Source organism: Pteropus vampyrus, unplaced genomic scaffold (genome assembly GCF_000151845.1).
Source record: "Pteropus vampyrus isolate Shadow unplaced genomic scaffold, Pvam_2.0 Scaffold8, whole genome shotgun sequence".
Lineage (NCBI taxonomy): Eukaryota > Metazoa > Chordata > Mammalia > Chiroptera > Pteropodidae > Pteropus > Pteropus vampyrus.
The window spans coordinates 7,085,738-7,100,578 of record NW_011888789.1 but is presented as its reverse complement, the minus strand read 5'-3'; the positions used below and the strand labels follow the sequence as shown (position 1 = coordinate 7,100,578).

General features: G+C 40.2%; 1 protein-coding gene and 1 pseudogene across 1 annotated transcript in view; one reads left to right on the top strand and one right to left on the bottom strand.

Moving 5' to 3' along the window:
* NRG1 (neuregulin 1) overlaps nt 1-14,841 on the bottom strand; it is a 1,003,268-nt gene that overhangs the window by 975,236 nt on the left and 13,191 nt on the right. The window lies entirely within an intron of this gene.
* On the top strand, nt 4,082-4,200 carry LOC111729333 (annotated as a pseudogene).

The following is a 14,841-nucleotide window of genomic DNA, read 5'->3' as shown; positions in this document are numbered from 1 at the left end:
GGTTACATGCCAGAAAGCCAAGCCTCCAATCCTTGTCCATGCCTTGTTCCAGCACTTCGTCCCAAATATCCCATCTAAAATTTTCTAATCATCTATTTTTGGTTGGGGACACAGTACTTTCTGATCCACTGAATTTCATGATAAACTAAAATTAGACTCATGCTTCTAAATAGTACTCTTGGTACACTGTCCATTCTGAAACAGTAAAAGTCAGTCTGAGACAGAGAGGTGCCTCTCTCCCTGCCTATTCATCCTGGAAAAGTATCTGAAGAGATCTAAGGAAGGCCAGTTAGCTTTAGGGATTTCTGTGACTAGGGCATTCCTCCACAAAAAAAAAAAAAAAAAAAAAGCGGAACTGCATCTATTAACCCACTTCATTTCAGCCACTGAGCAGACTTAAAATTGAAATAACTTTTAGTTACTGCCAATCTGGGATCTATCTAAACCAATGGTCCAAGAATAAGAGATTCCACAACCCATTATCCAATTCCACTCCATTCCTTTTAATTCTGAAAAGTACACAATCTGGCCGCTTCATAATGTTCTCAGTACTTGCTTACAGAGAAATTTCAAAGATCAACTCACAAATTATCGAAGTCCCATTGCTCCCTATTATAACCTGGAAGTATGATCGTTCTCTTGATAGAAGAATCAGACATTAATTTGATGCGTGTTGATTTTTAAGCCCCTCCTTCTCTTCCTTTCCTAACATCTTTATTGCTGAACCAACACAGCACCAGACACAGGATACAGACTCCTCTTCTTCACAGCCTGTCTCTAGTAAGAAAAATAGCTACAAGGTATAAACAGCAGTTATTTCCAATCTTCTTAAATTTTCAATATCCTATCACTGCTTAACTTTAGAGTACTCTGCTGTTCTGCTTTTCTACTTTTCAATTAAAGTGTCCTGAGACTCTAGTGCTGGGCACGAAGTACCATTTTCGTTGTCTTGAGAGGTCTAGGTTCTCTAAGACAGTAAGCAATGCCCTTGATTCCCAGACCTTTTGATGACATATCCAGCCTTAACTCCTACCTTTTCTCCATTTACACCAGACTCTCCAGACATACTAAATCAGTGCGTAGTTCCCTCAACAGGCTGTTACCTCTCCTGGATCTGTGTCTCATACATTTACAAATGCTGTATCCAATGACACTTGGGCATAATCACAGCATTTATCACACCAAACTACAATGTGCTGTTTACTTGCCCATCTCTTCTAACTAGGCTGTAACTACTAAGGATGGGGAGCATCGCCTATTATCTACAGCACTTGGAATATACTAACACTATACTTTGTTGAAATAATGAAGTGATGAGTGACATCCCCCCTCCCCACCGCAAGCCTGGGGCAGATGCTCCACCCTCTAGCACACTATTTGATTATCTGCTTCCCATACTAGATTAGGGGCTCCTCAATGTAGAGATGGGGTCTTTTCTTATATAGTGGTGTCTAATCTTGTTCCCAGAACACTGTTCAATAATTCTTTTTAGATAGGTAGGTAGGTAGGTAGATAGATAAGTAGATTAGATAGATAGGTAGATTGGATGGATGGATGGATGGAAGGATGGATAGATAGATGATTGATAGATAGATGACAGATAGATAGATGAAGTTCTTAGGGGAAGATAAGAATAATCATCAACTGTAGAATATTCAAGGTGCTATTAAATGAGATGACTATCTCTTAGAATACCAGGTCAGAATAAGTTGACGCTGGAGACAAACCTGCTCTCTCCAACACAGACTCTCTAAGGTTCAGTTTCCTCATTTGCCAAATAGGGATAATGAGAGTTCCACACCTCACTGGGTTGTTGTGAGGATCAAATGAGTCAACATGCTTAGAGTTTTGGAGTAGTGTTCGACACACAGTAAGTGCTAGAATTTGTAAATCAGGAAACGTGTGTTTGCCTGTTGAGTCTGAAACCTACTCCCAGCCCTGCCAGAAACGACGCATGTGGTAGTTTCCAATCAAAAGCCACCACTGCAAATAAATCACTCAGGCATGGAATTCAATTCCATCTAGTCTCTTCCATATTTAATCAGTAATTTTCCTGGTGAAAGAGACCAACCAAGTTAAATGTCATAAAAATTGACTAATAGAATCTTCCAGTGGTTCCCAAAACCATACTCACATTGTGGTAATTTGCCCTAAAGCCAACCACCAGAAACTGAATGCAAAGAAAGCTGAGGAGGTGTTCTGCCAGGAAGGAATTTACTTGCTTTTTTTTTCTTCTTCAGAATAAAAAGTGATCATTTCAAAGATTACCATACAAAAGGACCATACTAAGAATACAAGGATATTTTTTCCCAGCCACCTATTTTTCTGAGAGGTTCTAATCTACAAAATTTAGATATCTGCCCCACTTTCCTCTAATCCACATCAAGGAAGAAAGTAGAGAGGCCTTGGAGCAGTGAATCATCAGAGACTTCTCAGGAAATGCAAATTAGAGAGGGAAGGGCTTTTTTAAAGATGCAAAATTCACAGCCTGAAAGAAGGCAGTGCCTTTCCCTTGCCAGCCTCCTTCTCTCTTCTGGCCTCTTCTGTCCAAAAAGGTTTTCCCATTTTCTTGAAAGCAGCCCAAGAATCTGCCCAATAGCTTACTACGACTGGGCCCCAGTTTGTCCTGATGGTTGCAATTAATATAGTAATTAAAACCCTTTCGAAGGGCTCTTGGTTCAGTCAGTGGTGTTTTTTTTTTTTTTTTTTTTTTCCAGAAAAAGAGGCTTTCTTTCTATAAAAACACAGTAGGAGGTGCATTTAAAAACTATATTTCAATTGCAAACAATGTGTCTATGTTTCCAAATGGCAAAAAGAAGATAAGAAAATTATCCTGGGGGAGTGGGGAGGAGGTGAGGACGGGGCCTGAGGTGGCACTACAGGTGTAACCAACCAAAATTCTTTCAGCAGTTTTCATGCTCTGCTGCTGCTCCTGCAGCAAAGGAAATTCATTTCAAGATGCAGCAAATTAGCAAAATTAGAGCAAAACCTGGGTGATATCACACCACTTCATGAATGCATCCAGGATGAAGGCAATATAACAAAACAAAACCAGGAGAATTAAAAAGTTGTGTTTTTTTTTTTTTAAAGGCCTGTTTTTCTATATTGAGAGATAACTTGAAAGATTTACCAGAGATTATATTAATAATTGATTTTTGGATGCAGGTCAAAACTAAAGGTAATCAAGTTGAAAATGCTACCAGTTAAATAAAGCTTTTTGCCATCTCCACAAAATCATTCCTTTCATAGTTCTTCTGAGAGATATCTAAAACACAGTCTGGCTGATTCCTTTGCCGCCTGGAACTCCTTCAACGGATCCTTCTTTACGTAAGATAATTAGTCTCTGCTCTTGCCACCTACAACCAGCCCCAGCCCACCCTTCCAAACTCATCACCCAGTTTCTCCTAAATGACTGCATCTTCCTCAAAATGATCTAATTTCCATCCTCATGCAAAATGTTTCCTTTCTTGCTCCCAGAGTACATTTTTGTCATAAAGGCAAGCCAGTGCTAGAAGAAGCCTGGGTTTAAAATCCAGCTCTGACTTTTACTACTAATGGGTGAGGAAGTTTGGATCACATATTTTTACTGTCTGAGCCTGTGTTTCCTTATTATCATAGGTGGGTGAGAGAGTTTCTTCCAGCATAGTTGTAAGAATTAGCACCATTGTAGAGATATAAAGTGCCAAACCTCGTTCCAACCACTCATGTCAGTTCCTCTCTCTGTCCCACTGACAAAATTTTTTTGCTTGATCAAACTTTAGGCAGGTTCCTGAGTCTTTTCCTAGGTCCATCTATACAGTTCTTTGTAAAATCCAATTTTAGGAAGAACTTTGCTAAGTCAGTTTAACCAATACCTGCCGCCCCCCTGCTCCCCAATATCTGATCAGGTTCCTCATCCTCCATCATCTCCCAGGTGATATATGATCACTCCTACCTGTCTTCAGCAAGAATCCTATTATGTCAGTTTAGCCAGAATCCTCCATACTCTTGATATTTCCTCTTAGTAATTTTCCATCCGCTGCCCCCTACACCCTGCTCTTGGCTATAAATTCCCACTTGCTCATGCTGTATTCAGAATTGAGTCTACAGCCATGCCACCCTGAACAAGCCCGATCCAGTCTGGTCTCAGAAGCTAAGCAGGGTTGGGCCTGGTTAGTACTTGGATGGGAGACCACCTAGGAAGACCAGATGCTGCTGGCGTAAAAAAACAAAAATAAAAAAATAAGAGATTGTAAACTGACAAGGTCCTTGCAATCTGTGAAGTCAACCAAGGGTTGCCTCACCTAAACAAAATAAAAAATAAAATAATTGATCCTGGTTCTATACTGAGGTCTCCTTACCCCTGTTGCAATTGTCCTGAATAAAATCTGTTTTTACTGCTTTAACTACTGCCCAGTTCTGATTTTTCTTTGACACCTCCCACCATTTAAAGTCAACTGGCAACCTAATCCCCCTTATAAAAGCTTATTCTGACCCTGCCAGGTAAAATTGAGCTCTACTTCCTCTCAATATTTACATCATTTATCCTTGACTTGTTCATTTGACATTTTACCAAAAATAAATTTGTGGTGTAGCTCACACCACAAGTCTCAGATACCTTCACAATGTATAAGCCCACTTGTCATTAACCATGCTTTCTGTATTTCTTTATCCACCACAGTCCCAAGCAGAGTCTGCGACTTTGATCAACTCAAAATCCACTGTTTGCCAGTTCATTGTTGCTTGTTCTTTTTTCTCTCCTGAAGAAGTTAATGATTGCCAGGCCTGCTTTTGCAAATCAACCATCACTCCGCCCCCTCCACTTGGTTGCAATTCTCCTTTAGGGTGTCCTAACTTGGAACAAAGAATCTAGTAAAATAATTTTTTTCTCATTATCTTAACTCAAATCAAAATATAACACATGCTAACTACTGTTTTAGAGGTTAAAGAGGAAAAGTTACAGGACCAGATAATCAAGACTACTACTGCAGGAAGAAATCTTACCTGGTAGAATACTCCCTCCCCCTGGCTCTGAATAACTTCCTAGCCAACTTCTTAGCAACCTTTCATTATCAATTACATCTTCCCTCTCACACATTGTCAACCTTTTCCCACTCTGCACAGGTACCCGATGCTTGCCTACACCCAGTTAATTTCTTCACCACTCATTTAAATCATCTCTTCCTCAAAGATTCAAAGAAATTTTGTAGTGGAAAGGTATAATTAGTTAATTGATTGCTTCTTTCTTTTAGAGAAATTCCTCTTTAGTGTGAAGTCCTGACTGCAGAGGAATCACTGATGTCTGCTTCTCTCTGTCGGAGAAGAAAGGAGAGGGGCGATGAGGAAAAAGGGAGGGCAGGGAGAAGTTAGGTGCTAGACAGTCAAAAATGACAACTGTCTACCACACTGCAAAAGAGTAAGCATTTCTCCCTGCCTCTCTTTTCTCTCGGCTGATTAACCAGAGAATTTACTAATAACTTTTAGGGACAAGCCACATTCTCCTAATCAGACTTTGAGTTGTCAATGAAATAAACAAAGCTAAGGATATTGTTGCTTTTTCTTGTTGCTTTTTCTCCTATGCTTTTCTCCATCATCTCAACCTGTGGCACCCTCCCCCTCTGATATCCAACTGCAAAAATAGGAAAGAATGGGAAAATGGAAGAAAACTACCCACCAGAGGCAGCAAACCAGTACCTTGGAGAGTCCCTCACCTACTCAAAGTGTGGTGTGACCTACACATCTGCCCAATAACTGACATGACCGTGCCCTATGCCCTGTGAAAGTGCCCATCCTAAATCAACAAGATGTTACATAAAAGTCTCTCAAATTTGGAAAAAAAAGTCAAATAAGTCACGTTCTATGGAAAATTCTGAACTGCATGCTGTCAGAGACCCACAGAAATGTGACTTTCCATCTCTTGCCCATAACCTAACCAGGAAAATAAGCACATATACAACATCATCCACAGCTAACTGCATAATGGGTACCAAACAAATAGTAAAGGTAATAATACTTGACCCTCTTGGACTGCGCTGGTGGCTTGGAGGTGGGGGGCAAGGTATTGATTCTGTGTCCTACCCCTTACTTTCATCCTCTCTGGAGTTCCCTGCAGTGGGAAATAAACACAGAATAATCAGCATCACTATCATAAATAGTTGGACAAGTTTTAAATACCTGATGACTTCTAAACTCAGACCTCCTTTGGTAAACAGTGCTTGGGTACAAAGCTTAGCCACAAAGACTCTCTGAGGTATCCTATTCTCTAATTCAATCTATCCTGGGTCTGTGGAGTGAACCAAAAGCCCCTCCAGCAAACCAGCCTCATGCAGCACTGACACAGACCCCTGACCACCACCTGGCGTCCCATCCAGGCCATGAGAAGAGAAGGTGAGAGGGCCTGCTGTGCACAGCAAGCAAGGAGTGTGTTGAGCTGTCCCTGCAAACACAAGCCCTTCCACATGTCACCACAGGCAGGGAACGAAGACCCAAAATGACACCTTGTCCAATGAATGACAACCTGGATCGGTCATATGACCAAGTGCTCCTACCAAGGGAGGAGCTTATAAGGAGGTTGGTAGGGACCCAACGAATTCCCTTATTTTTTCATCCCACATCCCAAGAATGAATTCTAGATTTTCTTTCTCTGACTATAAGTGTTTCTAATATTCATAAATCCATTCCACCCCAGTAATGATGATGAAGTCTAACTAAGGAGGACCTTCACTCATACTTATCTTAGGCAATTGGATATGTCTTATGCAATTAGACATGTAAGAATTTAGTAGCTGGATGAAACCCTAAAAGATGGAAACCTTGACCTGTCATTGTATTGATATCACATAACCAGGATCTGGCACATTAAGAAAACAGACATCTATAAACCAAATGAGAGCTAGAAGTGGACAAAAGAAGAACCCAGCAATGCAGGGATAGGAGGTGGAACTGGCAGGCATTGAAAAAGGCAAAGATTTCAACATTTGTTTTCTTGCCTTTTTGAAGCAATATTAGAACCTACATGAGCTAAGTAAGCCCATTATAGCCTTTTCATAATATTTTCATTCATGTAGAGAAATGTTTTATTGAAGGTCAGCTCGTTTTTGGTTAGCCGTCTAATATTTTCATTTAAAATATAATTTTAATTCAAATTTTAAAATTACAGACAAAAGTATTTAAATGCCACTTATAGCTCTTAATCTTGTGAAAATTTGGGAACCTCCCCTATGCCCATAAATTACTTGTCCCAGTCCAAACTAACTACACAACCTTAATTTTATGGCTTCATTTATCCTGGAAGTACTAGCCTGTGTCCAGTATTGGAAAATCATTTGCTCTAGGAAGTTATTTTTTTGTTGTTCCTTCTTCTTCCTAAGGTCCATTGTGTGGCCAGGAAAAGACACTAGAACTCAGGTTAAATCCTAAAATGACCCCTTTTCCTTTTAAATTCAGAAGCTACTTCAGGAAAAGATAGCCTCTCAGAAACAGGCTGAATTGACAGATTGTAAAATACAAATATGCACCATAAGGATAAGGTCCTTTTACAGCATTGTATCTGTAGTACGGTGTCTGGCACATAATAAGTGCTCCAGCGTATTTATTGAATTAATGACTGTGAATGTGGAGATCGTAAAGGGTGCTATGCTAAAGATATTTTGTTGACTTTGTAACATTTTGTTGAGGATTTAAAACTGTAGACATCCATAAGACACTGCTTAGAAAAGATCAGAACATTTCATTAGTAACTCTGTAAAAAGTCATATGCTGTAAAAGTAACAATGGAAATCAGTGATACAGTGAACATGCTGGTTGTTTGGCTGACTTGTTGAAGAGGTTGCTTCATTCCTACATATGCACAAAGTGTTGCAGGTGCATTTGAAGATGACATGACACAGGAAACCAAATAACCATCAGAGTTTGAAAGGAAAGACCCATACTTCCCTGGAATATTGTCAACTTTAGGTTATGTAGACCTGAGTTTGTCCTTGCCCTGTGGGAACTTCCTTAGGCTGCACCTGCTAAAGTATAAGGTTAAAAACTTCTAAATTAATGCAGCATTGCTCATACCCCTCTTCCAAGATTCTAATGGGGACAAAGGCACTTAAGGCAGGACCAGATCCTGGTAAGCTGAGGAACTTTAATTACCTTCATTAAGATAGATAAAAGTCCAGTCAGACCTCTGGGAGTGGCCAGGAAATTCCTCTGCTCTGCTAAGAAACATCTGGGAGCTAAATAGGTTAATATAGCATTGTAAAAGGATTTCTCAAATTAACAGTTCTGAGAGTTTATTCTTTAAAATATAACTGTAAAAAATATCTTGTCCAGCAAATAAAGAAACATACAAATGAAGAAAAGGACCAAATTACATAATCTGTTTGGAGAAACATTAAATCATAATAATAGCATTATAACCAGAACAAGAATTGTAATTATTTTCCAGTTTATAATCCAGAAGTAATAACGTCAGATAAATTTATAATATACTTAGGTACTACAATAATTTTAATGAGTGGTTGCTATTAAATGCTAGTAACCAAAAAATGTAAAAACAATTATAAATTAAACCAGAGACATGGACTTAAAAGAATGAATAATGGCCAAATAATATCATAGAATATTGCTATATTACTACAGACTCTTAGTAGCATATGGGGAAAAAAGCCTTACTTCAAGATAAAAACAAAGGCATATTTTCTGATAATAGAATTTAAGCCAGGGTATTATTCTATTTTCTCTTACTAAAACAGAAATTACATCTTTTCCAAGGAAAAAGGTTAATATACATATTTCCATCCAAAAATAAAAAGAACACAAAAATAACTTCTCCCCTCTTTGCCCCGTTTGGCAAGATTCTCTTGTGAAATTGTTATTATCTCTAGTGGCAGGTGGGGACCTGTGTTTGTTAGTCACAGAAGTGATCCAAAGGAGCAAATGTCTAGTATTGATAAGATGCTCCTTGTTCTAGCTTTTCCAACTCAAGACAAATACATACAACATGCTTCTGCAAACAGTTTTTAACACTCTGCAAACATAAAACACAACCCTATTTATCCAAAAAGTGCCATCTTAAATTAATAATCTCCCTAGAGATTTTGGGCGGGGGGTGGGGGGGGCGGGAGATGTGCCCTAACAGAGGTGACTTCTCCTTCACAGAAGTTCGCCTGTCTGAACACTTGTTACATGTGATGTTTCCACTCTAATTAAGTATGAACATACATGACCTTTATCCTTGGCTGGATTATAAATTCCTCAAACTTCTCCATATCTCATAGAATAGTAATTGTAGCATATCAGGAGCAGTAAATGATCAATAAGTATTTGCTGAGCTAGGGAGAGCAAGGGTAAATAGGATGGCTTTTATAATTTACATTATAATGGTGGTAACATATGGCGCTTTTAATTTTTTTCTAAGGGCCAGGTAGAAAAAGCTGCCTTTAGTATATGAGAAAACTTTTTAACAAGCATGTTTGGGTTCTGAATCTCAGCTTCTCCACTCATTTAGCCATGTGTCTTCTCTGTATACCATAACTGCTCTGAGATAGCTTCACCTGTAAAATGGGTACAATGATGTCGACTTGTGGGTTGTTACCGGGATTTAGTGTGATAACAATAGGAAGGGCTTAGCCCAGAGCAAGTACACTGAATGAGCTCAAATCATTAGCAGGGAGAAGACAGCACCATATGTCCATTTTTTTGTAACTACAAAAAAGTTGGTTTTCATCTTACTCAATTCTACTAAGATACTCTAAATGCAAAAACTCTGCTCTCTGCCTTGTTCCACAGAGCACACAGCGAGATGAGAAATCTTCCCAAAGCCCCGAGTCCCAAAATGTTTGAGGACCAGTCTGCATTCCAGTTAGGCAAGTGGAGTTTCGCAAATTGGGTTTTCCTGTGTGTGTGCTGGATGGTTCCCCGGAGTCATTCCGGAAATGGAGCTATTTCAATTCCCCTCCCCAAGGGGATCTGTCTCGATCTGTTTTGGCTTAGGTTTCAGTATGAGATTCAGAAAGGGGGGGGTCTCCTCTCTCCCTGTGGAAGCCTCAGACCCTCCCCGCAATCTCATCTGCAGGTATGGTGCCTGACTGCTCTTCCGAGAGTATCCTTACTTGGTGTTTCATTGTTGCTCACTCTTGGTGCCATGTCCTGGAGCTCATTTGGAAAGGGCATGCTATCATTTAACTTTTCTAAAAAAGGTTTCTTTCTCTCTCTCTCTCCCTATCTACCTCCCCGCCCCAAACTCATTCTCAGTGTCTTTCACTTGCTGCTGCTGCTGCTGCCGCCACCATATACAAAGTTCTGCAGACAGAGCCAGCACTGCAGAGCCCACAAGGCTGAACCTCCTCTCTGGGCAGGCAACTTCCCCAGACACTGTTTGCCTGCAGGGAGGCTGCCTGTTGAAGCAGTGTTGCTCAAACATCAGAAACGTCTGGAGAGTAGGAGGTCTGGACAGGACGCAGGGATCCGCAATCCTAATGAGCATCAGGTCCTCAAATAACGTTTTGTGATAAAGTTGAACAAAAAAAATTGACTCCCACCTGGGCCACTGTCTCTGTGGAGTATGCACCTTCTTCTCATGTCTGCAAGAGTTTTCTCCAGGTACTCTGGTTTCCTCCCATATCCCAAAGCTGTGCACGTTTGGTGAACTGGTGTGTCTACATTGTCCCACACGCCAGTGCGGGAGTGTGTGAGTGGCCCTGCAATGGAAGGACATTCTGCCCAGGGTTGGTCCTATCTTGCACTCGGAGCTGTCAGGATAAGCTCTAGCCACCCTTGACCCTGAACTGGAATAAGCAGATTGTAAAATAATTCTCTTACTTGTTTTTATTGACCTTTCTTAAATGTATGTATAGCTCACATTTATTTCAATGTTTAATATTAGAAGTGTTTTCGGTCTTCATTTAGAAGTCGGGTGGTATTTTTGTAACCAGAAGTATGCCACAGAAACTTAACTCTTGTTTATATCAATTAGCCTATGGTAAAATTGGTTTTGTTATATGTCATTTCCCTTAAAATCGCAGTTTCCAAGAGCTTATCAGCGAAGACTCGCTGTACGATGCTACTACTCCATAAACCATGCTTGGAGTAGCAGCATTCTGTTCAAGGACCTTTGACACCACAAGTCAGGTAACTGTGAATAAGTAAGGGAATAGAGAACACAGCACTCAAGCAGGTGATGTTCATCTTTAGTTTCTGCCTCTAACGCTACTTCTTTCCATGTCCCCAACTACACTGTACCCTCCCTGCCTCCGGTCTGCTCCATGGTGACTACCCATGAGCCCTGCCAATTAGCATTAATAAGGCACTTACTGTGTTATGACCTAAATGCTGTATATATGTTATCATTATCTCAACCCATACTCATCACTAAGAGAGACACATCATTCTCATTTTATAGCAAGTTTAGAAACATAAAGCAATGTTCCCAAGGTCACAAGTGACAGAGGTACATCCAGGAGCCAAGGCCTGACCCTTAACCAGTATGCTAAGTTCATGCCAGCCTCCAGTTCTTCCCCAGCCAACCGTCTCATTCCCTTCCTGGAGAAATACTAACGTCGATGTGTGGTGTTTCCTCATTCAGACAACAAACTCGTTGGCACAGACCTTTTAGAGACACAATGTCATCTCTGGACACAATAACTTGGCTTATTCATTGCAGACTGTTGAAGACATAGTTTTGTCCAAGTGGATCTGACTTCAGTACTCTCACAACACATCCGGTCCTCCCTATCCAATCACCCACATGTACACTCTTTGAAGATCAATAGGAAAGTTTCCATTAGCAATGGGTACCCACTACAACAGAGAGGGCGAGACAACCCCACTCAAGGGATAATGCGACCGGGCTGCACTGTTCTGAACCGTGTCATGGTTTTAATAGAGCAAATCAGATACTTGAATGCAAATAAAGGTTCTGCCTCTCAGCAGCTGTGTGACCTTTAAAGTTCTGTAAACCTTGTTGAGTCTCAGGTTGAAATTGTAATAAAATGATAAACCTCGCAAGATGGTGTTAAGGAATAAAGGAGGTAAAATATGTAAAAATGTTTGGCACATAATAGAAATTCAGTAAATTCCAGTTCTTTCTTTTTTTTACACACCTCCTGATTTTCCAGAGAATCCTCAGCTTTATTAGTTGAGAAAATCTTAGTGACCACAGGATCCAAGGGCTCCCAAATCTAAGTGCATACCAAAATCACCTGGAAAGATTTCCAAACATGCAGATTCTCAGGGCGTATCCTGGACCAAATGAATCGCTGTCTCCAGGAATCAAGGCCATGGGGTCTTCATATTCTAATCTGCAAACCATTTTTGCAAATCACTGGTCTGTCCCTGATCAGAGAACATCAAGTCCAAAGACCCAACCATGATTCTCCAGGTCGAACTGGTCTGAGGAGTCTGAGTCTGCTGCTGAGGGTGGAGGATTCAGAGCTTCTCTCCTATTTTTTGGAGATTTCCTTTCATAATTTTTCCCCGTTTCTTTTTATTTATAATGTGTAATTTTCATAAATATGACTTCTAACATTTACACTGTATTAAAATTAGGAAAACTCAAGGTAAAAAACAAAATCCTTGCATGAAAAAACTATTACTTCACAGAAGGTAAACAAATGAAAACAGGAAATTCAAAGCCATTCTTCTCATGGAGGTTCAAACTCCTTATGCAAATGATAGCTATGAACGCATCAATTCAGCAGCATACTAGACAATAAAAAGACTTTATATAGATGGGCAGGAAAAATGCATTCAGTTACTGTCAGAATAATAGCTCTGGATCGCTTGACTGCTGCTCATTAAAATGCTCAGTCATACCTTCAAATAAAGGTATCTCTGTCAACCAAATACACGGTCCAAGGACCTTTTGACTCAAATATTTTTCCAAATTAGATTGAGAGATGTCACTCCACAAGCATTGATGTGAAAATGCATTAGATTCCCTTAGGACCTGGGTACCAACTATAGAGACAGTAGTTAGTTTTCAAGTTAGTGTGTCAAGAAAAATCTGAACAATAATTTGTCATTAAAGTGGCTTACATGGTACACAGGAAAGAATTCTTAGCTAAGGGGAAAAACACTAATAAAAGGGTGACCTTTAGCAACACCTTAGTAACACTATATATAACTTAATCAATTTGATGATTTTTTTAAATAATATCATATCTTTATGCAAACTACCCATTATTTCTCTGAAGTAGAGTCATTCTTCCCAACCCCAAGCCCCACTCCCCCAAAAAAGAGTTCAGAATTCTTAAAACTGCTTCCTGCTACTTATGTCCAAATAAATTTTATATTTACTACTAAACACAATCTTAATAATCCATTATACTTCGATCCTCCCCGTCTGGGCTCCACCCACCAGAACTGCTGGATAAGGCTTCTGTGTTGCTGCCAATAACACGCACTTTCAGAAACACTGTGTCTGGCAGCAGTCAGCTCCGAGGCAACACTGCTTTGGGCTTTCCCCTCTCCATCTTCTAAAAGGATTCTCTAGGGACAGAGACACACCTGATCTCTTCTTCCATCTTGAATCCTTTTTCAGTCTTCCTCTCACTTCTCTCGCTATTCCTTTCCTGTCACCTCTGCCTCCTCCTCTGCCTCATCTTTAAAAGCTGCTGTTCTTTGTGCTTCATTCTCTACTCACTTTTCCTCACCCTCTATCCACTTTCCCTAAGCAATTGTATCTACCCCATGGAGACAGAAATATGTCCTTGTCAAAAACTCCCACATTCTTAAACCCAACCCAGGCTGCTCTTCTGAGCTCTATCCATTCCAGTGCTTTTGGATAGTTATTTCCATTTGGATAGATCGGAAACACATGGAACTTAACCCTCTTTCTGCTGCAATATCTCCCATCTCACTCCCAACCATGCACACAATTGCTCCTGCCAGAAACCCAGGAACCATCCTCCCCGCACCCCCATAAGCATTCCTCCTTCATAACCAAGACTAAAAGATGCCTCCAAAATAATCTTAAATCCTTCTGCTTCTCTTCATCTCTGCCGCTGCCGCTCTAGGGCAAGCCCACATCCGAATCTCACTTAGAGCCCCGCCTGAGTTCCCTACATGCACTGCAGGTCCCTTTCATTCCATTCTCTTGTGCTCATTTTAAGTGGAATCTTATAACGCCTGTGCTTAAGAAGCTGCAGTGGTTTCCCATGCTTTCAGGACAAAGTCCAGCATCTTGAAAATTCCAGAATGATCTGATTTTGTTTTTCTTTACTTCTCAGACCTCATTCATGCCTCCTTAGTGCTGACCCTCCTCTCCGCTGTTCCTCTCCTAGTTTAGCGCTGGCAATGTCCTTTCCTCCTCTTCACTCCTCCTCCTCCCTAACACCATTGGAAATGCCTCTTTCTCAACGAGACCTTCTTGTATCTTTCAAACTTAGATAGTCTTCTGTTACGTGTTTGCATAGTATCTTGTACTTTTCCCTTACAAAGCTTAGCAAAACTGTGTGTGTGTGTGTGTTTATATCAGGATACATAGGATAGCTAACAAGATAGAAAGAGAAAACAATTACACAAAGCTTACTTATGTTGTCTTTCTATCCTATTAGCTCAGAAAGGGCCATGTCTAATTTCTACACTGCTGTGATCCCAGAAGTCAGTACAAAGACTAAGAAATAACAGATGCCCAATAAATATTTATCGAGTAAATAAATTAACAAAGTATGCTCGCTGCTTCTCTTTTTCTATTAGTTACATACAGTTATTTAGCATTCTTATGATTCTCATAATTTATTTAAGCAACATCTTCAGAATGGCCCCTACAATTTCTCTCACAGGTCAGGAGTGCCTATATCTAAGAGAAAAGAAATAGGACTTGAGGGCTATACAAACTGATTGAAAAAAGTAAGGGGTAAATTAATGATAAAT